The sequence below is a fragment of the Limanda limanda genome, chromosome 13 (genome assembly GCF_963576545.1).
Source record: "Limanda limanda chromosome 13, fLimLim1.1, whole genome shotgun sequence".
Taxonomy (NCBI): Eukaryota; Metazoa; Chordata; class Actinopteri; order Pleuronectiformes; family Pleuronectidae; genus Limanda; species Limanda limanda.
In genome coordinates, this window is record NC_083648.1 from 17,729,472 (window position 1) to 17,751,190 (window position 21,719).

At 40.5% G+C, this 21,719-nt stretch overlaps 14 non-coding genes and 1 pseudogene across 14 annotated transcripts; all 15 read right to left on the bottom strand.

Annotated features, from left to right (window-relative positions):
- Positions 1–97: 97 nt before the first annotated feature.
- On the bottom strand, positions 98–216 carry LOC133018794 (5S ribosomal RNA). The gene has a single exon (XR_009682850.1). It is a non-coding gene; the product is annotated as a 5S ribosomal RNA (ribosomal RNA).
- Positions 217–701: 485 nt separating this feature from the next.
- Positions 702–820, bottom strand: LOC133018772 (5S ribosomal RNA). Its single transcript, XR_009682835.1, has one exon. It is a non-coding gene; the product is annotated as a 5S ribosomal RNA (ribosomal RNA).
- A 485-nt stretch (positions 821–1,305) lies between these two features.
- On the bottom strand, positions 1,306–1,424 carry LOC133018804 (5S ribosomal RNA). Its single transcript, XR_009682860.1, has one exon. It is a non-coding gene; the product is annotated as a 5S ribosomal RNA (ribosomal RNA).
- A 485-nt stretch (positions 1,425–1,909) lies between these two features.
- Positions 1,910–2,028, bottom strand: LOC133018761 (5S ribosomal RNA). Its single transcript, XR_009682824.1, has one exon. It is a non-coding gene; the product is annotated as a 5S ribosomal RNA (ribosomal RNA).
- Positions 2,029–2,513: 485 nt separating this feature from the next.
- Positions 2,514–2,632, bottom strand: LOC133018762 (5S ribosomal RNA). Its single transcript, XR_009682825.1, has one exon. It is a non-coding gene; the product is annotated as a 5S ribosomal RNA (ribosomal RNA).
- A 485-nt stretch (positions 2,633–3,117) lies between these two features.
- LOC133018763 (5S ribosomal RNA) lies at positions 3,118–3,236 on the bottom strand. Its single transcript, XR_009682826.1, has one exon. It is a non-coding gene; the product is annotated as a 5S ribosomal RNA (ribosomal RNA).
- A 485-nt stretch (positions 3,237–3,721) lies between these two features.
- Positions 3,722–3,840, bottom strand: LOC133018764 (5S ribosomal RNA). The gene has a single exon (XR_009682827.1). It is a non-coding gene; the product is annotated as a 5S ribosomal RNA (ribosomal RNA).
- Positions 3,841–4,325: 485 nt separating this feature from the next.
- Positions 4,326–4,444, bottom strand: LOC133018773 (5S ribosomal RNA). Its single transcript, XR_009682836.1, has one exon. It is a non-coding gene; the product is annotated as a 5S ribosomal RNA (ribosomal RNA).
- A 485-nt stretch (positions 4,445–4,929) lies between these two features.
- LOC133018765 (5S ribosomal RNA) lies at positions 4,930–5,048 on the bottom strand. The gene has a single exon (XR_009682828.1). It is a non-coding gene; the product is annotated as a 5S ribosomal RNA (ribosomal RNA).
- Positions 5,049–5,533: 485 nt separating this feature from the next.
- On the bottom strand, positions 5,534–5,652 carry LOC133018766 (5S ribosomal RNA). Its single transcript, XR_009682829.1, has one exon. It is a non-coding gene; the product is annotated as a 5S ribosomal RNA (ribosomal RNA).
- Positions 5,653–6,137: 485 nt separating this feature from the next.
- On the bottom strand, positions 6,138–6,256 carry LOC133018767 (5S ribosomal RNA). The gene has a single exon (XR_009682830.1). It is a non-coding gene; the product is annotated as a 5S ribosomal RNA (ribosomal RNA).
- A 485-nt stretch (positions 6,257–6,741) lies between these two features.
- Positions 6,742–6,860, bottom strand: LOC133018768 (5S ribosomal RNA). The gene has a single exon (XR_009682831.1). It is a non-coding gene; the product is annotated as a 5S ribosomal RNA (ribosomal RNA).
- Positions 6,861–7,345: 485 nt separating this feature from the next.
- Positions 7,346–7,454, bottom strand: LOC133018776 (5S ribosomal RNA; annotated as a pseudogene).
- Positions 7,455–7,939: 485 nt separating this feature from the next.
- On the bottom strand, positions 7,940–8,058 carry LOC133018769 (5S ribosomal RNA). The gene has a single exon (XR_009682832.1). It is a non-coding gene; the product is annotated as a 5S ribosomal RNA (ribosomal RNA).
- A 485-nt stretch (positions 8,059–8,543) lies between these two features.
- LOC133018770 (5S ribosomal RNA) lies at positions 8,544–8,662 on the bottom strand. Its single transcript, XR_009682833.1, has one exon. It is a non-coding gene; the product is annotated as a 5S ribosomal RNA (ribosomal RNA).
- Positions 8,663–21,719: the final 13,057 nt, after the last annotated feature.

Consider the following 21,719-nt stretch of genomic DNA (forward strand, 5'->3'; position numbering starts at 1 on the left):
TTGTTTCTTTTGTGGTCTTTCCTGCTCTTTCCAAGACGTTTCTCCTGTGAAGCAGCAGCAACAGCACCCTCTGCTGGTTGCAAAGAAAATTGGAAAAAGCTTACAGCACCTGGTATTCCCAGGCGGTCTCCCATCCAAGTACTAACCAGGCCCGACCCTGCTTAGCTTCCGAGATCGGACGAGATCGGGCGTGTTCAGGGTGGTATGGCCGTAAGCGAAAGACTCAAGTCACAATACCTTATTTAAACATGTGAACCACCACCATGGTGAATACTGTTGTCGCTTTGTGACCATTGAAACTGGGTTTTTGTTGTTATTTAATGTTAAGGAAAGGGAAGCTCAAGGTGCAATTTTGTCACAATATTGCAAGAATAAATCATTACAATTTTCAATAATTGTCTTCAGTGATAATGTCCTGGTTTCATATACTGTTTCTTCGTTTGATGGTGAGTAAACTCGCTGCTCTTTCATCCTTCTCTCCAAATATGACATTTTGAGAATGATATGTTACTACTACATGAATAAAGTAGTGGTTTGAATATCAAAAGTCACTTGAATGTTCATTCTGTTCCTTCAGCGATGATGTGTGTGTGTTCCATATCCTTTGTTTCTTTTGTGGTCTTTCCTGCTCTTTCCAAGACGTTTCTCCTGTGAAGCAGCAGCAACAGCACCCTCTGCTGGTTGCAAAGAAAATTGGAAAAAGCTTACAGCACCTGGTATTCCCAGGCGGTCTCCCATCCAAGTACTAACCAGGCCCGACTCTGCTTAGCTTCCGAGATCGGACGAGATCGGGCGTGTTCAGGGTGGTATGGCCGTAAGCGAAAGACTCAAGTCACAATACCTTATTTAAACATGTGAACCACCACCATGGTGAATACTGTTGTCGCTTTGTGACCATTGAAACTGGGTTTTTGTTGTTATTTAATGTTAAGGAAAGGGAAGCTCAAGGTGCAATTTTGTCACAATATTGCAAGAATAAATCATTACAATTTTCAATAATTGTCTTCAGTGATAATGTCCTGGTTTCATATACTGTTTCTTCGTTTGATGGTGAGTAAACTCGCTGCTCTTTCATCCTTCTCTCCAAATATGACATTTTGAGAATGATATGTTACTACTACATGAATAAAGTAGTGGTTTGAATATCAAAAGTCACTTGAATGTTCATTCTGTTCCTTCAGCGATGATGTGTGTGTGTTCCATATCCTTTGTTTCTTTTGTGGTCTTTCCTGCTCTTTCCAAGACGTTTCTCCTGTGAAGCAGCAGCAACAGCACCCTCTGCTGGTTGCAAAGAAAATTGGAAAAAGCTTACAGCACCTGGTATTCCCAGGCGGTCTCCCATCCAAGTACTAACCAGGCCCGACCCTGCTTAGCTTCCGAGATCGGACGAGATCGGGCGTGTTCAGGGTGGTATGGCCGTAAGCGAAAGACTCAAGTCACAATACCTTATTTAAACATGTGAACCACCACCATGGTGAATACTGTTGTCGCTTTGTGACCATTGAAACTGGGTTTTTGTTGTTATTTAATGTTAAGGAAAGGGAAGCTCAAGGTGCAATTTTGTCACAATATTGCAAGAATAAATCATTACAATTTTCAATAATTGTCTTCAGTGATAATGTCCTGGTTTCATATACTGTTTCTTCGTTTGATGGTGAGTAAACTCGCTGCTCTTTCATCCTTCTCTCCAAATATGACATTTTGAGAATGATATGTTACTACTACATGAATAAAGTAGTGGTTTGAATATCAAAAGTCACTTGAATGTTCATTCTGTTCCTTCAGCGATGATGTGTGTGTGTTCCATATCCTTTGTTTCTTTTGTGGTCTTTCCTGCTCTTTCCAAGACGTTTCTCCTGTGAAGCAGCAGCAACAGCACCCTCTGCTGGTTGCAAAGAAAATTGGAAAAAGCTTACAGCACCTGGTATTCCCAGGCGGTCTCCCATCCAAGTACTAACCAGGCCCGACCCTGCTTAGCTTCCGAGATCGGACGAGATCGGGCGTGTTCAGGGTGGTATGGCCGTAAGCGAAAGACTCAAGTCACAATACCTTATTTAAACATGTGAACCACCACCATGGTGAATACTGTTGTCGCTTTGTGACCATTGAAACTGGGTTTTTGTTGTTATTTAATGTTAAGGAAAGAGAAGCTCAAGGTGCAATTTTGTCACAATATTGCAAGAATAAATCATTACAATTTTCAATAATTGTCTTCAGTGATAATGTCCTGGTTTCATATACTGTTTCTTCGTTTGATGGTGAGTAAACTCGCTGCTCTTTCATCCTTCTCTCCAAATATGACATTTTGAGAATGATATGTTACTACTACATGAATAAAGTAGTGGTTTGAATATCAAAAGTCACTTGAATGTTCATTCTGTTCCTTCAGCGATGATGTGTGTGTGTTCCATATCCTTTGTTTCTTTTATGGTCTTTCCTGCTCTTTCCAAGACGTTTCTCCTGTGAAGCAGCAGCAACAGCACCCTCTGCTGGTTGCAAAGAAAATTGGAAAAAGCTTACAGCACCTGGTATTCCCAGGCGGTCTCCCATCCAAGTACTAACCAGGCCCGACCCTGCTTAGCTTCCGAGATCGGACGAGATCGGGCGTGTTCAGGGTGGTATGGCCGTAAGCGAAAGACTCAAGTCACAATACCTTATTTAAACATGTGAACCACCACCATGGTGAATACTGTTGTCGCTTTGTGACCATTGAAACTGGGTTTTTGTTGTTATTTAATGTTAAGGAAAGGGAAGCTCAAGGTGCAATTTTGTCACAATATTGCAAGAATAAATCATTACAATTTTCAATAATTGTCTTCAGTGATAATGTCCTGGTTTCATATACTGTTTCTTCGTTTGATGGTGAGTAAACTCGCTGCTCTTTCATCCTTCTCTCCAAATATGACATTTTGAGAATGATATGTTACTACTACATGAATAAAGTAGTGGTTTGAATATCAAAAGTCACTTGAATGTTCATTCTGTTCCTTCAGCGATGATGTGTGTGTGTTCCATATCCTTTGTTTCTTTTGTGGTCTTTCCTGCTCTTTCCAAGACGTTTCTCCTGTGAAGCAGCAGCAACAGCACCCTCTGCTGGTTGCAAAGAAAATTGGAAAAAGCTTACAGCACCTGGTATTCCCAGGCGGTCTCCCATCCAAGTACTAACCAGGCCCGACCCTGCTTAGCTTCCGAGATCGGACGAGATCGGGCGTGTTCAGGGTGGTATGGCCGTAAGCGAAAGACTCAAGTCACAATACCTTATTTAAACATGTGAACCACCACCATGGTGAATACTGTTGTCGCTTTGTGACCATTGAAACTGGGTTTTTGTTGTTATTTAATGTTAAGGAAAGGGAAGCTCAAGGTGCAATTTTGTCACAATATTGCAAGAATAAATCATTACAATTTTCAATAATTGTCTTCAGTGATAATGTCCTGGTTTCATATACTGTTTCTTCGTTTGATGGTGAGTAAACTCGCTGCTCTTTCATCCTTCTCTCCAAATATGACATTTTGAGAATGATATGTTACTACTACATGAATAAAGTAGTGGTTTGAATATCAAAAGTCACTTGAATGTTCATTCTGTTCCTTCAGCGATGATGTGTGTGTGTTCCATATCCTTTGTTTCTTTTGTGGTCTTTCCTGCTCTTTCCAAGACGTTTCTCCTGTGAAGCAGCAGCAACAGCACCCTCTGCTGGTTGCAAAGAAAATTGGAAAAAGCTTACAGCACCTGGTATTCCCAGGCGGTCTCCCATCCAAGTACTAACCAGGCCCGACCCTGCTTAGCTTCCGAGATCGGACGAGATCGGGCGTGTTCAGGGTGGTATGGCCGTAAGCGAAAGACTCAAGTCACAATACCTTATTTAAACATGTGAACCACCACCATGGTGAATACTGTTGTCGCTTTGTGACCATTGAAACTGGGTTTTTGTTGTTATTTAATGTTAAGGAAAGGGAAGCTCAAGGTGCAATTTTGTCACAATATTGCAAGAATAAATCATTACAATTTTCAATAATTGTCTTCAGTGATAATGTCCTGGTTTCATATACTGTTTCTTCGTTTGATGGTGAGTAAACTCGCTGCTCTTTCATCCTTCTCTCCAAATATGACATTTTGAGAATGATATGTTACTACTACATGAATAAAGTAGTGGTTTGAATATCAAAAGTCACTTGAATGTTCATTCTGTTCCTTCAGCGATGATGTGTGTGTGTTCCATATCCTTTGTTTCTTTTGTGGTCTTTCCTGCTCTTTCCAAGACGTTTCTCCTGTGAAGCAGCAGCAACAGCACCCTCTGCTGGTTGCAAAGAAAATTGGAAAAAGCTTACAGCACCTGGTATTCCCAGGCGGTCTCCCATCCAAGTACTAACCAGGCCCGACTCTGCTTAGCTTCCGAGATCGGACGAGATCGGGCGTGTTCAGGGTGGTATGGCCGTAAGCGAAAGACTCAAGTCACAATACCTTATTTAAACATGTGAACCACCACCATGGTGAATACTGTTGTCGCTTTGTGACCATTGAAACTGGGTTTTTGTTGTTATTTAATGTTAAGGAAAGGGAAGCTCAAGGTGCAATTTTGTCACAATATTGCAAGAATAAATCATTACAATTTTCAATAATTGTCTTCAGTGATAATGTCCTGGTTTCATATACTGTTTCTTCGTTTGATGGTGAGTAAACTCGCTGCTCTTTCATCCTTCTCTCCAAATATGACATTTTGAGAATGATATGTTACTACTACATGAATAAAGTAGTGGTTTGAATATCAAAAGTCACTTGAATGTTCATTCTGTTCCTTCAGCGATGATGTGTGTGTGTTCCATATCCTTTGTTTCTTTTGTGGTCTTTCCTGCTCTTTCCAAGACGTTTCTCCTGTGAAGCAGCAGCAACAGCACCCTCTGCTGGTTGCAAAGAAAATTGGAAAAAGCTTACAGCACCTGGTATTCCCAGGCGGTCTCCCATCCAAGTACTAACCAGGCCCGACCCTGCTTAGCTTCCGAGATCGGACGAGATCGGGCGTGTTCAGGGTGGTATGGCCGTAAGCGAAAGACTCAAGTCACAATACCTTATTTAAACATGTGAACCACCACCATGGTGAATACTGTTGTCGCTTTGTGACCATTGAAACTGGGTTTTTGTTGTTATTTAATGTTAAGGAAAGGGAAGCTCAAGGTGCAATTTTGTCACAATATTGCAAGAATAAATCATTACAATTTTCAATAATTGTCTTCAGTGATAATGTCCTGGTTTCATATACTGTTTCTTCGTTTGATGGTGAGTAAACTCGCTGCTCTTTCATCCTTCTCTCCAAATATGACATTTTGAGAATGATATGTTACTACTACATGAATAAAGTAGTGGTTTGAATATCAAAAGTCACTTGAATGTTCATTCTGTTCCTTCAGCGATGATGTGTGTGTGTTCCATATCCTTTGTTTCTTTTGTGGTCTTTCCTGCTCTTTCCAAGACGTTTCTCCTGTGAAGCAGCAGCAACAGCACCCTCTGCTGGTTGCAAAGAAAATTGGAAAAAGCTTACAGCACCTGGTATTCCCAGGCGGTCTCCCATCCAAGTACTAACCAGGCCCGACCCTGCTTAGCTTCCGAGATCGGACGAGATCGGGCGTGTTCAGGGTGGTATGGCCGTAAGCGAAAGACTCAAGTCACAATACCTTATTTAAACATGTGAACCACCACCATGGTGAATACTGTTGTCGCTTTGTGACCATTGAAACTGGGTTTTTGTTGTTATTTAATGTTAAGGAAAGAGAAGCTCAAGGTGCAATTTTGTCACAATATTGCAAGAATAAATCATTACAATTTTCAATAATTGTCTTCAGTGATAATGTCCTGGTTTCATATACTGTTTCTTCGTTTGATGGTGAGTAAACTCGCTGCTCTTTCATCCTTCTCTCCAAATATGACATTTTGAGAATGATATGTTACTACTACATGAATAAAGTAGTGGTTTGAATATCAAAAGTCACTTGAATGTTCATTCTGTTCCTTCAGCGATGATGTGTGTGTGTTCCATATCCTTTGTTTCTTTTATGGTCTTTCCTGCTCTTTCCAAGACGTTTCTCCTGTGAAGCAGCAGCAACAGCACCCTCTGCTGGTTGCAAAGAAAATTGGAAAAAGCTTACAGCACCTGGTATTCCCAGGCGGTCTCCCATCCAAGTACTAACCAGGCCCGACCCTGCTTAGCTTCCGAGATCGGACGAGATCGGGCGTGTTCAGGGTGGTATGGCCGTAAGCGAAAGACTCAAGTCACAATACCTTATTTAAACATGTGAACCACCACCATGGTGAATACTGTTGTCGCTTTGTGACCATTGAAACTGGGTTTTTGTTGTTATTTAATGTTAAGGAAAGGGAAGCTCAAGGTGCAATTTTGTCACAATATTGCAAGAATAAATCATTACAATTTTCAATAATTGTCTTCAGTGATAATGTCCTGGTTTCATATACTGTTTCTTCGTTTGATGGTGAGTAAACTCGCTGCTCTTTCATCCTTCTCTCCAAATATGACATTTTGAGAATGATATGTTACTACTACATGAATAAAGTAGTGGTTTGAATATCAAAAGTCACTTGAATGTTCATTCTGTTCCTTCAGCGATGATGTGTGTGTGTTCCATATCCTTTGTTTCTTTTGTGGTCTTTCCTGCTCTTTCCAAGACGTTTCTCCTGTGAAGCAGCAGCAACAGCACCCTCTGCTGGTTGCAAAGAAAATTGGAAAAAGCTTACAGCACCTGGTATTCCCAGGCGGTCTCCCATCCAAGTACTAACCAGGCCCGACCCTGCTTAGCTTCCGAGATCGGACGAGATCGGGCGTGTTCAGGGTGGTATGGCCGTAAGCGAAAGACTCAAGTCACAATACCTTATTTAAACATGTGAACCACCACCATGGTGAATACTGTTGTCGCTTTGTGACCATTGAAACTGGGTTTTTGTTGTTATTTAATGTTAAGGAAAGGGAAGCTCAAGGTGCAATTTTGTCACAATATTGCAAGAATAAATCATTACAATTTTCAATAATTGTCTTCAGTGATAATGTCCTGGTTTCATATACTGTTTCTTCGTTTGATGGTGAGTAAACTCGCTGCTCTTTCATCCTTCTCTCCAAATATGACATTTTGAGAATGATATGTTACTACTACATGAATAAAGTAGTGGTTTGAATATCAAAAGTCACTTGAATGTTCATTCTGTTCCTTCAGCGATGATGTGTGTGTGTTCCATATCCTTTGTTTCTTTTGTGGTCTTTCCTGCTCTTTCCAAGACGTTTCTCCTGTGAAGCAGCAGCAACAGCACCCTCTGCTGGTTGCAAAGAAAATTGGAAAAAGCTTACAGCACCTGGTATTCCCAGGCGGTCTCCCATCCAAGTACTAACCAGGCCCGACCCTGCTTAGCTTCCGAGATCGGACGTGTTCAGGGTGGTATGGCCGTAAGCGAAAGACTCAAGTCACAATACCTTATTTAAACATGTGAACCACCACCATGGTGAATAATGTTGTCGCTTTGTGACCATTGAAACTGGGTTTTTGTTGTTATTTAATGTTAAGGAAAGAGAAGCTCAAGGTGCAATTTTGTCACAATATTGCAAGAATAAATCATTACAATTTTCAATAATTGTCTTCAGTGATAATGTCCTGGTTTCATATACTGTTTCTTCGTTTGATGGTGAGTAAACTCGCTGCTCTTTCATCCTTCTCTCCAAATATGACATTTTAAGAATGATATGTTACTACTACATGAATAAAGTAGTGGTTTGAATATCAAAAGTCACTTGAATGTTCATTCTGTTCCTTCAGCGATGATGTGTGTGTGTTCCATATCCTTTGTTTCTTTTGTGGTCTTTCCTGCTCTTTCCAAGACGTTTCTCCTGTGAAGCAGCAGCAACAGCACCCTCTGCTGGTTGCAAAGAAAATTGGAAAAAGCTTACAGCACCTGGTATTCCCAGGCGGTCTCCCATCCAAGTACTAACCAGGCCCGACCCTGCTTAGCTTCCGAGATCGGACGAGATCGGGCGTGTTCAGGGTGGTATGGCCGTAAGCGAAAGACTCAAGTCACAATACCTTATTTAAACATGTGAACCACCACCATGGTGAATAATGTTGTCGCTTTGTGACCATTGAAACTGGGTTTTTGTTGTTATTTAATGTTAAGGAAAGAGAAGCTCAAGGTGCAATTTTGTCACAATATTGCAAGAATAAATCATTACAATTTTCAATAATTGTCTTCAGTGATAATGTCCTGGTTTCATATACTGTTTCTTCGTTTGATGGTGAGTAAACTCGCTGCTCTTTCATCCTTCTCTCCAAATATGACATTTTGTGAATGATATGTTACTACTACATGAATAAAGTAGTGGTTTGAATATCAAAAGTCACTTGAATGTTCATTCTGTTCCTTCAGCGATGATGTGTGTGTGTTCCATATCCTTTGTTTCTTTTGTGGTCTTTCCTGCTCTTTCCAAGACGTTTCTCCTGTGAAGCAGCAGCAACAGCACCCTCTGCTGGTTGCAAAGAAAATTGGAAAAAGCTTACAGCACCTGGTATTCCCAGGCGGTCTCCCATCCAAGTACTAACCAGGCCCGACCCTGCTTAGCTTCCGAGATCGGACGAGATCGGGCGTGTTCAGGGTGGTATGGCCGTAAGCGGAAGACTCAAGTCACAATACCTTATTTAAACATGTGAACCACCACCATGGTGAATACTGTTGTCGCTTTGTGACCATTGAAACTGGGTTTTTGTTGTTATTTAATGTTAAGGAAAGGGAAGCTCAAGGTGCAATTTTGTCACAATATTGCAAGAATAAATCATTACAATTTTCAATAATTGTCTTCAGTGATAATGTCCTGGTTTCATATACTGTTTCTTCGTTTGATGGTGAGTAAACTCGCTGCTCTTTCATCCTTCTCTCCAAATATGACATTTTGAGAATGATATGTTAAAGGACACTAGAAGCAGAGCCATGTCTCCTCTTGAGTATGACATCTCCATTTCTTCTTCTGATTTGGTTAAAAAACATCTTGAGAATTACAGCCATGTATATTATGTGGACTGAATGTGTGAAACAGATATTGGAATAAGTCGCAGATTACAAATTGCAAGAAATGTGAGTTGTGAGTTTCAAACAATGTTTATAGGTGACGGAAATTGAGGAAGGTGACTTGCTCTTTCATAAACTTTAAAAACTTTAATTTTTTCATTCAGTTTTTTACAACATATATTTATATAATATATAAGATGAGAGAATAAAATATCCTGTATAAATAGGTCCTCAATAAGCACATGGGGAGAATATTCTATTCTGCAAGCAGGTTGTCAAAAGTCACATTTGCCACTAGGGGGCATCATAGGCCTTGTTTTTAATCACTCTTCACAGAGTGGCACAACTTTTAAAAACTTAATCAGAATTATTCTTATAACCATAATTTACAGCTGTTAAAATCTAATCACAGGAGGTGACATGTAGTGTTTACCTAGATTTTAAGTTAGTTTTGTGTTGCTGTTAAAGAGACACCACGCTGATTCTAAGATCTTAGAGTTTTGTCCAGTATGGAAATATAAACCCCGATGATGTCATCTCTCATCGCATTGCAGGGTCTTGTATTTTTAGAGCTCGACTAAAAGTCAGAGCATCTTGGTCTCTTACTCTGCAAAACACTGACCTGTTTTCTATTTCTTTTCTCCCCTGTAAGTTCTCTGACTTCATGAAAGTGTTTACTCAATCGCTGGAGTGACCCAATACACATGTGTTTTTATTTGCCACTGAAAATAGTGACTAGTTTGAGTTTCATTTACCAGATATTGCAGAGCCCAGCAGTTTGAGGAAAACACTTTTTGACATATGTTTGAATACGTACGTCTTCAGCAGGAAACAGTGGAGTTGGGGCTGAGAGTTTCATAGAGAAGTTACAAGAGACGATACTTGATGGTTTCACGCTTTACTGTGATTTGTTGCCAGTACCAACAAGAAGGCATAAATAAGCCTTACCATCATTAGATTACAATAATACTATATTCAAAACTAATAATAGGGAGTGTTATTACTTAAAGGAAAGTATATTTAATGTGAAACTTGAACTTGGATTAAAGAAAGAGCCACTGAAACCACACTAAAACAGACCAAAAGAAACAAGTAGATTATTTTGCATTCTTTCCACCCACACTGGACGGTAGCTCATGACTCTCATCAGCGCTGAGAGCAGAGTCCCAGCATCTTAAGTGTAAATGTTTAGGATTCTTGAAGGATAGACAAATGGGTCAAAGTGTGCAAACTTTAAATACCAGTGACCTGCGACATATAGGCAGATTTAACCTTTGACCTCCGGCCCTGCTTATCGTCGCACAACCCTAAGAAGAGTCTTACATGAATATAAGATAATCCTATTTTGCCAAAGGTTCTGGTGCCACATGCGCACAACTGCTCCATGCAAAGCCTATGCACCAATACTTTTCTGTATTATACAAAATGCTGTCAAATAACACATTCAATATAAAATATGGGGATATATGCAGCAGTAAATTCAATTCAGGAGGACACGTTTATGAAGTTTGTAAAACGTCTGGATGTTTAGACGGATGAAGTGCGTTGACAGAGCAGCACTTAACTTGAGGGCTTCTCCACTTGTCAGTCCAGTACCGGAGCTGGAGAGGATCCAGACGCTGTGATCAGCAAAGTGCAGCAGCTGCCACCCGGCACAGAAAAATCATTACCGACAACATATTACTGTAATGTATTTAAATTAAAACAAATTTAAATGAAAACGTTTGTGTTTTTTACATCTGGGTTTTTAGAATTCAGGACTTGGTAGGAGTATTTTTTTCAACTCCTAAAATCCAGGTGAGTGAGTAGCTGTAAAGATATGTAATCTTCTGCCACGGTTTGTTGTTGCCTGAAAGCAGAGGTACCCTCTCACCTGGTTTTAGAGTCACAGGCCTCTATGAGCGTAATGCTACAAGCATCCTGAGCAGAGATCCTCCCCTGGAAGCCGAACACTCCCAAATCAAAACAACCTGGGGCCACATTCAGCCGCACCTATTGACGAAATAATGAGAAAACTCTTTAGATCATGCTTTCTGTAAACATGTGGCCTCACCGGTAAAACTTAATGTTGATAAAGATAAAGGTTCTTCTCACAAAGCTCCTCACATTAGGCTCAATTAATTATTACGTTAGGAAAATGGGGGATTAGTCTTAAAAGGCCCAACTTTTTAATAAAGGAGAAATTAGGGTTTTACATTTATTAAAGATTAACTTCTATGGATATTTTAAACGAGTGGTAGAGCATCTTTGTATGAAGAATCCTGTTTTTTTGTTCTAGAATCTCTGTGTAGCTCATGTTCCTCTGCTTTACGACTCCTCACTGGCGCAGCTCAACAAGAAGAAATGAGACATTAATCTGATACACGATTCCCCCACATCTGCTCCGGACACCTGTGAGAAGATTGCTTCAGACATTGCACTAAAGTTATGGTCCTCCTCCTCCTCCTCTTCCTCCTCCTCATCCTCGCACTCAGTTGCTCTGACAAGCTTTTAAGATCGCTTCAAAGCTACGACTGAGTTATCGGCTTTTAAAGAGAATAATCTATAAAGAGAATAAAGAAATCTACATAGATTCTACATAATTTTGAATATTAACTGAGATTCCAATCAGACTTTTATGAGATTTTTTTGAGCAAGAAGAGCACAACACGTTTGTGACCTTTATTTCTCTTGTTTGTTTGTTTGTTTTCTCCAATCTCTGTCTGCCACTCCCCACCTCACCCACCCCTCCATCACCAGCAAACCTTTGCCCTCGGCTTCAGTTTCACCCAAAATAAACCCACACAACCAATTCTAGGCTCTAGCTGTAGCTGCTCCCTGGAGAAATACAACTGCTATTTCGCTCAGTTTGTTTTACTTTAAAAGCAAGATCTAGAGTATTTTATTTTCATAGAATATGTTTTTAAAAAATCTTGTAAAGAAGCCATGTTAAAAAGTCCCCTCCAACACTAATACACTGTTGCATAGATCCAGGTCATCACGATTACATATATATTAGGCTAATAATCATGATCATAATAGTTAAAAAATATAAATTGTAATGACCAATCATCCACCACATGATCCACCTCAACCTCCTGCTAACTTTTTAAACTACGTCACATGATTTCCTCCTTTACTTCCGTCATAGTTGCTATGGCCACCAGAGGTCACCAGTCCCTGTTGACTGCTTGGGACCAATCGCCTCCAGGTGATAGGCTGGGATCAATGTATCTTGTTTTGATTTTTACAAATGTAATGTTAAGTTTCAAATGTTTTCATCTGATATAATGTAAAAATACAGTTAATAACACTGACCACCATTATGTGTTTGTGATATTAGTTTTAGCTGCTTTGCCCATGCAGTGCTTTGGAACCTTGGGCTTATCTCTGCCATGATGATGATACTTTTTAGCTTTTGTCTTTCCGATGTAATCCAGGGGAGTTCACCCCCCCGGGTCCCACGGCTGGATACACAGACGCAGTAGTAAACACATGCAAACAGAAACACACACACGTTCAGGTCAGATCATCGTTCAAACTCAGTGAGACATTTAGATTTTTCATCCAGCTTGCCAAGAAGTATAAATATTTCATATGTATGTGTGTATGTGTGTGTGTGTTTGTTTGTGTGTCATATTGACTTAATCAGCTCTCATAGCGATGCACCTCATGGTTCATGAGCACTTACTCAGACTCGGCTGACCTCATTCAACACCTGGATTGCTCTCTGTGCAGACACCGATTGGTGTCTCCATGGAAACCAGAGTCTATATACCTCTGTATTTGCCAGGAGTAAACACCAGCACTACCTTCAATGTTTCCATCCCCTGTGAACCACAGCGAGGAGGAGAGACACATGTTTATGTCATGCAGGTTTGCCATGTGAATAAACTCTGTCCAGAGTCCATGTGATGTAAAGCAAAGTAGACTATCATCAGATATGATTAGCCTCAGAGAAAATACTTCTCTTAGACTAATTAGCTTCGACAGGCAGTTGTAAAGCTTGAACACGCATATAAGAATATACAATGTCCCAGTTGAAGCAGCTGTGCATTTCTCTCTGCATCTGCTTTTAAGATGAAAGGATGAAACAAGACTTCCTCTAGCTCCAAGGCCTTTTCTCAGAGTCCAACATTCACACATGTTCTATAATTTTCTGTTCAGAAACAGGACCAGCAGTCAGCCCTCACTTGACATGTCATTGCGGAATTACAAGCTTTGCACGTTTCCTTTTCCTTCGAGAGGAGTATTTCCAAAGTCTCTCTCACTGTGGCAGATGCAGATCGTAGATCCCAGGCAGAAGTCTCAAAAATATCCCGAGCGACGTGCTAGGGCCAAGAGGTGGAGGGTAGTGATTTTGAACCCACCCACAGAGACGCTGCCAGGGGTCGGTGCGCTGCCTCCTCCCATCTGCAGGAGAGTGGGAGCCAATTGGAATCAAAACAGCTCACCTCTGCTTCCCAGTGTAACACCACACCCTTACCCGACACCAATGAGGAGCTCTGCCCTAATCTTTTGTGGTGATATAGAGCTTTCATTGACTCCTCATTTACTTTTACACTCCTGGAAACAAAAGACAACAACAGAATTTGACTTTAGCCACAAAGTATTCTGAAAAATTTGTCCTAAAATGTTTTCGCTTTTTCTGTTTACAATCTTATTATTTCTCTAATACGCGATACAGGAAATGTTCTGAGTTTTTCTGGGTTATCTTAATCTCTTGTGCCTCTTAATGCAACAACAACCTTTTCTGCAAATTCATTTGAATTCCTTTTTAAATGGTTTTCATACATTTTCAGTAAAGTAATTGAGACAAATTCTCAGCATTGAGCCTTTATGAATTGAAAAACAACCTTTTTGTGGGTTTTGTTTTTTATGTACATTGTATGTATGGGATGTCATGTGCGCATGAATAAAACGGTTGTTGTTATTTATCTGTATCTTATTGTAACTGTCTGAGATTCGCATCTGCAAGCATCACACGTTGGTTGTTTTTCAAACTCTTACATACTGAGAGTTGCTCTGTACGAGGTGGATTTTTCCCCTCAAAGAGCCACTGACATGTTTCTCTTGGAGCCTTAAACAGACACAGCGCACTCTCCACGTGGTGAACACATGGTTCTAATCATGTGATATGGAAAGACACAAATAAATCTTGATTTTGTGGTTCTCAAGTGTGATCCTTTTGCTTCTACTACCTTGGTTTGGAAGCTGTGTTTGGATGAAGAAGAATGTCCTACGTGCCCCTGCAGATTTGCAATAAAAATGCACATTTTCTTTTTTACCAAAATGTCAAACAATAAACATATGAAAAATATATACTAGGATAAAAGTACTCAATGTGTGACTAATGTTAAATAAACAGTCCCTACTTTAAATGGATCCGACACAGACACAGACGTCTCCGCAGCCTTATAGCGTCTGACATTTCTCAAACACTGTCACAAAGACTTTTGATCTATGTGACGTTGATGTTGTCCCCAAAGAACCACCGAAATATTTCTCTTTGAGTCTTAAACAAACACAGCAAACTCTCCACGTGGCGGACACATGGTTCTGATCACGAGACATTAGACGCCAGAAACATATCTGTGTCCCAAACACACGCTGGCTTTGTCTTCTCCTGGAAACACAGCTGGCCACAGTCATGGATTCAAAACACTGCTTCTCAATATTAAGTGCTTTTGATATTCACTGTTTTCTTTGCACATATGTTGAATTTCAGTTACGTGTTCAGAATGGGCCCCTTGATCCCAACTGTTAATTACACATTGTCAAGTGTATCAAAGTATCTAGGTCAAATCCCAGCACAGAGTTGCACGACTCCAACTGTGCAAGGGGTTGATTGATAGGTTTAAGGTTAGTGACCTCGCACATTGATTACTCAACCTGGTCCCCAGCCACATTATGTTGTATGTAGAGAATACAGATCACTCATTTGTAGATAGTGCCCTGTGTACTGCTGGTGAGCGGTCCTCCAGGACTGAGGTCGTCATCCACGCTCCCTCTGCCAGTGACCACTTCTTCACCGTGCTGTAAGCAGAGGCAGTCACCATGTCCCTGTGCAGCGTGGATGGTGAGCCCTTGAGGCCGAGCAAGTGGGTGACTGAGTTATTAACCCTCTGCACATTGTTCATGTTGCACGTCCATGTTCCGAGAACTTTATGACTAATCTACCCAAACTTATCAATCACCCCTCAAATAACATGGCATCATATTATATAAGCTGAGCCTGTTTTTACCTCCACCAAGAAGGTTATAGTTTCACCGTTGTTCATTTGTTTGTTTGTTTTTCAACATTTTCCTTGATTTCGCAGAGAATAAATCATGGATATTGATGAAAAGAATTAGGCATATTTAAGGAGCTGATATCTTAGTGTGTGTCATTGGGTGCAGCTTGATTTTAAGTGGATTGTCTGGCATGGTCTTCACACTCCTGAGTGCCATTCTGGTTTGTTGGTTTGTTGGAAGGATTATGCAAAAGAATTGCGCAACCAATTCCGTGTGAATTTATGGAGGGGGAGATTTGACCCGAGGAAGAAAACATTAAATTGTGGTTTGGCTCCAGATCAGGGGGCGGATCCAGGAATTTCTTTAACATTGTAAGATTGGTCTTTTTCCCCCTAACATTTCCTTTATTTCTCAGAGAATAATTCATCAGAATTCGTTAGATTTTGATGACAGAAATCAGGCAGGATTTGGAGACTGATAATTATGAAAGTGTGCAATTTGGTGCAGATCGAAATAGAATCTACATCTGGTGAATTTGAATGTGGTTTCATAAGGGGACTATTAGGCCGGTATTAGCTGTACTGAGTGACATTCTAGTTGTATGTAAAATCATAGTGCTTAATGACTGTTGTCAGTATGTAGTGGAATAGACATTACAATATTCCCAGTTGAAATGTCATGGACAGCCAGTATAAAGTAAAAGAACTGAAATAACTCAGTAAAACGGATATAAAATTGTCCTGTGCTTGATTAAATACAAGTTGTTACAGTCCATCGCTGTAAAGAGACGACTGTTACAGAAAAGTATCACCAAACTCTGCCCTCTGTGAAACTTTCTCTCTTATTTGTAGCTCGTTATTTTGTTTTAGCCTCAGGTTTCCCTCCTGGCTGCTCCAGACAAACATGTTTCCATTAGCAACCAGCAGCAGTTCTCAGCAGACTGATGTTGGATGGGGGTGGGAAGAGACTGAGGCTCATCAGAGCTCAAGAAACTGACTGGGGACTAAACAGGGGAGACTTTAAGTAAATAAAAAGCTTTTGGTGAATATTGTCTGGCAGGGAAGCCTGACTTTCCACACCGGCCAACAGAGGGAGTTACTGGGACATCAGTTCAGGGAATTAACCATTTCCAATCAGAGGGAAACTGATAAAAAACATAAACGTGAGCTGCAGTTAGACTCAGATATGTCTTTTTATTCTGGCAAATACATTCATAAAGTCATTTAATTACATGTGTCATTCAGAGTATATTCAGAGCAACTTTGGAACTGTTGCATCTGAACGGATGTGGCGATGCTAGCGATCTTTTGTGCAGTGTGTGCGTGTTTTCGGTGTGTGCGTGCGAACGTGAACGCGGCTCCAGAGAAGTTATCAGAGGACATATAGGGATGGTTTGAAGCCTAATATTTAAAAACACATATTTGATTGTTGGTGCATATGGACATTTGAATGACACCACACGAGCACAATGGAGGCACTCTATGTTTTTTTTTCTTTTTGTTTTTATGTTTCAGTTACTTCAATTGTATTGGATTCGGCAGTGGTGAGTAGATAGATAATTTAATTTAAATTTTTCTGTGAACTATCCCTTTAAAGAATATATTTCCAAAACTTGTTACATATTCCAACACTTTTCCCAACCTCATAGGGCTGGTTTAGAGTCAGAGACCAAAGATGAAGAAAGAAACTTTAATTAAATCATCTGCAAACAAAGATCACGTTTTTGTTTGGACTCCTCTACTGACGTCTTTCAAGTCTGCTTTGCTCCTTGCTGATGTAGTCGGGGGCCTAATAGTTCCATCAAAAAGATGCAGGAACTAAGCAAAAATAATAAATAACAAAACTTTTGATGGAAATACTGCGTGAGAAAGATGCAAAGTATGTGCAATATTGAGTGGAAAATCGTGGCTTTGAGATAAATCTAGTTTGATCAGGATGCATTAGCGAGCTTGTGACCTTGTTAAGTCTGTCTGCACGGATCCTGCTGGGACTCGGACAGGACGCCCAGCACAGAGAGCTCAGGTAAACAGCAGGATGTTCAGTCCTCACCATCGATTACGGACCCCAGAGAGCAGCGGTTGCTGGAGCAAATCTTGGCCTTTTACGCCACGGGTCACTAAGTGTTCATTCAGGGGTGATTCATCCTTCTATGGAAAAATCAAAGTGGTTGCTGCTGTGCTGGCAGTCTGTCACGCCGGTTTTGCGGAGCCAGTGGAGATATCACATTAAGAGCCCACACACACGCAGCATGACACACGGGCTGTTTGGGGATGGAACTTATATGAAGCAATAGACGCAGCAATTTGGGGACAGAAAGACAACAACGGGTGATTCATGAAAATCAGGGAGCCTGCTGAGATGTGGTGGTGTCAGTGAGAACTCACTCCCACACTCTAGTGTGTGGAGCAACAAGTATGAGGCCATATTATTTATGCGTGTACTCATACAGATGTCTTTGTGAGGACCACTCCTTCCTATACTTTCTGACCTACTTTCAATGGGTTGTCGTAGGGTTAAGACTTGATCTTAGTGTCAGATTAAGTTAGTGTTCAGGTAAGAATCAGGGTTAGGCCTTTAATTGTGATGGATAAGGTATTGGTAAGGGGCGAGATAAGGCATTTTGTCCAAGGGTGTCCCCACTAGGACAGGAGTACCAGGGTGTGTGTGTGTGTGTTTGTGAGGAGAGTTGTGCAACTCTCTCAATCCGTGTGCATAACCAGAATTGTAAATGTGTGAAACAATCCACAAATCCCTGCCTTGCAATCGCAAAAAAGGAATCTGCAGATGTGTATTCAGAATCTGTGTGTGCATATTCAGATTTACAAGTGTAATGAGATTTGGACATTCGTTGTCAAATCCCCTAATGAATGCATAGATCTGGTAAAGTGTCAACAGTTACCACTCAGGCAGGCCTCTTACTCGGCTATCGGTCTACATCTGATTTTCTGCGATGGCCCATCTAGAGTGAGGGGATTTGTCCGTATCCTCCATTATCACAACCTTTTATTACCCTGAGCTTAAGTAAGCAAGCAAGGTGGCCAGTTTTCCTCACTTTTCTCATGTTTCTTGGATTGTTCGAAGAGCCGTCCCCCCTGACAGAAGCCAACATGTCTCGGCCTAGTTAAGATATTTCAGCAACACTTATATACTCCACATTTGCACGTCATTGCAAATCTCCGCTTGCATTTGCAGATTCTTTTACACTTTTACAAATCTTATTACAAACACATGGATTGAGATACGGGGACACAACTCTCTCCACACACACACACACACACACACACACACACACACACACACACACACACACACACACACACACACACACACACACACACACACACACACACACACACACACACACACACACACACACACACACACACACACACACACACACACACACACACACACACACACACATTCACACACTGTTGCAATGTCACTGTGATCTTAAAAATCTGTCTTGGGTAATAATGCAAATAATATATACATGTTTCTGCTTTAGCAAGGATATCTTATTAATTTAGATATTTAGCAAGTCTCTAATATGTTGATACTGAACAGATGAGTATTTAGTCACAGGCAGGTGAAAACTATTTTTTATGGTTGATGCATTTTCTGTTGCAATTTACTTCTATAAAAAAGTAATATCCAGAAGGCAGGCATGTCTTTCTATCTTTCAGACTGATTTTAACATTAAACTAAGGAAATTTATGAAATTAAATAAATATAAATGAATGATAAATTGAGATTTTAAAATAAGACTGGGAAAAAAAGATTAAAACTACAGCAGTGAAAGTAAAAATATTGTGACAACAATTATTTTACACAGGATAAAATAATTGTTCATAATACTGTGCATTTAGTAAAATACATTTCTTTCACCTATGCTGAGCTGTCAAAAGACCAGTTATCTAACTACGTATATCATATACAGCAAAATGCTGTGGTTACTGCACAGCTGTGAAATTCAAGATCAGGGAAGTTGTCATGCCCATTCAAAACATTGGATGCAGTGGGATCAGTGAAAAACTGTGTTTCTCAAATAACTTGAGGCGTTCGAGATATAACTTGTATAACTTGTCTTCCCCTACAGAAACTGCTCATCCATTTTCCTATTATAATTCAACAGTTCATGCTGTGTTTGTCTCACTTGCTTTATCCCTTTAAGAGCTTGGGGCCGAATTGAGATAACGATCTCGCTTGTCTCAGTAATGAAGTCGATCTAAAAGGGAAATAACGATTCCTCTGTTCATGTGATAGCAGCTTAATGGAGCCCATCAACCACTGGAATGTATAAACTTAACCAGTATTGCAGCAGTGGTTTTAATGTGACCTCTCACTCCTCACATTGTTTACATTATCTCTGACAGCTCTTATGTTGAGTGTTATTTGAAGGATCCTTCCACTGGTGTTTGGAAAACAGGGAAATACATGAAAAGACTCCAGGGTGTCATATAATGAACAGTGTCCAGCTCAGAGACTGAACGGGTTAGAGACCACTCCATGTCCCCAAAGGAAGTTGTTCCTAATCTGCTGATAACAAATTAATCACGCTAATTTTCAACGAATTTGGATCTATGAATTCTCAGGAGGTAGAGCGGGTTGTCCACTAAGCAGAAGGTTGATGGTTCAATCCCCGGCTGCCCCATCCCATGTCCAAGTGTCCTTGGGCAAGACATTGAACCCCAAATTCCCCCTGACAGCTGTGCCAGTATTGAAAGTATTGTGTGGTAGTGTAAATCTGTTTGAGTGGTTGATAAAAGTAGTCTTTTTATATTCACCATACATCCATACATATAATTAAAAGGGCTGCAATAACATAGTGAAAGATGCTGTCTTCTGAATCTCACGCAATATTCTCTTGAAGTTATTCCTGTAGTAAGGACAAATTATTTAGTTTCCTCAGGTAAAAATTGGACTTTTCCATTTTAGTGAATTTTGACTGCAGCTAAATTGGGTAGTTTTCATCAGATTTCCTGATTCCCTAATTGGATATAATGCGGTGATACTTTCCAGCTACTGCCAGAGTAAACGCCAAAATATTTAAAGTTATTTTTCATCCCATTGGTAAAGAAAAAAAAACTATAGGTGCTCTGCTGTGTCCTGACACATGTGATCTCTCAATCCACCCGAATCTCCGGTGGCAGACTGTGAACTGTTTGTGAACTGTTTGACCTGGATGAGGATCATCAACCTTCACAGTTCTCACAGGACACAGATCAGGACTGGAGCCTGAAATAAAGACAGTGATTCCCACTGAGCTATGATGAGATTGTAGAAATGTAAAGAAATTATTACATTCACACCTGAAGAAAGGATGGTTTTGTGATTTCACAACATTGCAATTACTATAGCATTACAGTAAGAAAATAAGGATCTTATTCTACTTTTTAAATCAGTATTAGCGGTTTGGAAATAAAGTCTAAAAAATACTGACAAATTTCAATTTCCCAGCTGCCACCTTTCATTTTGCACTTGACCACTGGATGTAGCAGTGAAGTGTGTGGCCTACAGCCCGGGGACCGAGTCTCTAGCAGACGTGTAATGTTATTAACTTTCCTCCTTGTGTCTCGTCCATGTTGCTGCACTCCGGAGCAAACTGATCCAGGCTGCGGACTTTGGCCAGTCCTGCAAATCTGTCACCCTTGGTTGTCAAATGCGGGGTCAGGACAGCGGGCCCTCCTCCCATTTGGCTCGGACCCAAACAACATGGTGATTTGTCATCGTGCTGCCCTCCTCTCACACCTCTCAGTCGCTGCTGTGTGGAGCAGTTGTTTACCTCCAGGTCAGGTTACACTTGTGGTTGTGCCATGGCGAGTCTTGTGAAACCAAAGAGATGACCTGGAATTCTATCCTTTGACCCCTGTGTGAAAGGTACACTTGTGACGAGGTTACACTCACATGATTGGCCTATTTCTTTCTTTCTTTCTTTCTTTCTTTCTTTCTTTCTTTCTTTCTTTCTTTCTTTCTTTCTTTCTTTCTTTCTTTCTTTCTTTCTTTCTTTCATTTTTCTAAAATTCCCCCAAACTATCATCAAAATAATTAACTTTGAGGTATTTTTGGAACCATTTCAAATCCAAGAGAGACAATGCAAAATCAGCTCCGTCCAAAAATATCAAACCATCCATAACATCCAATTCAGTAGATAGCTCTGTCATAAATAACAACATACTCCATTTAACACTCAAGGGCGAAACGGTGCTGCAAGTCACACATGGCATCACATTACAGGTCACACTCCCTTAACTGGATTTACCACCTCAGTGTAAAAGCCGACCTTGAATGCTGGGGATGTGAGCCATGGTTGACACGAGGCAAACATAACCAAGAGTTATTCCAGGTAAAATGAAAAAGATTGTTTCCATCACCATAAATAACCTAAGAGTGCAGAACAGGAGCAGCAGGTGAAAAACAAACAGATTAAATGTGTTATTGTGACCACAAC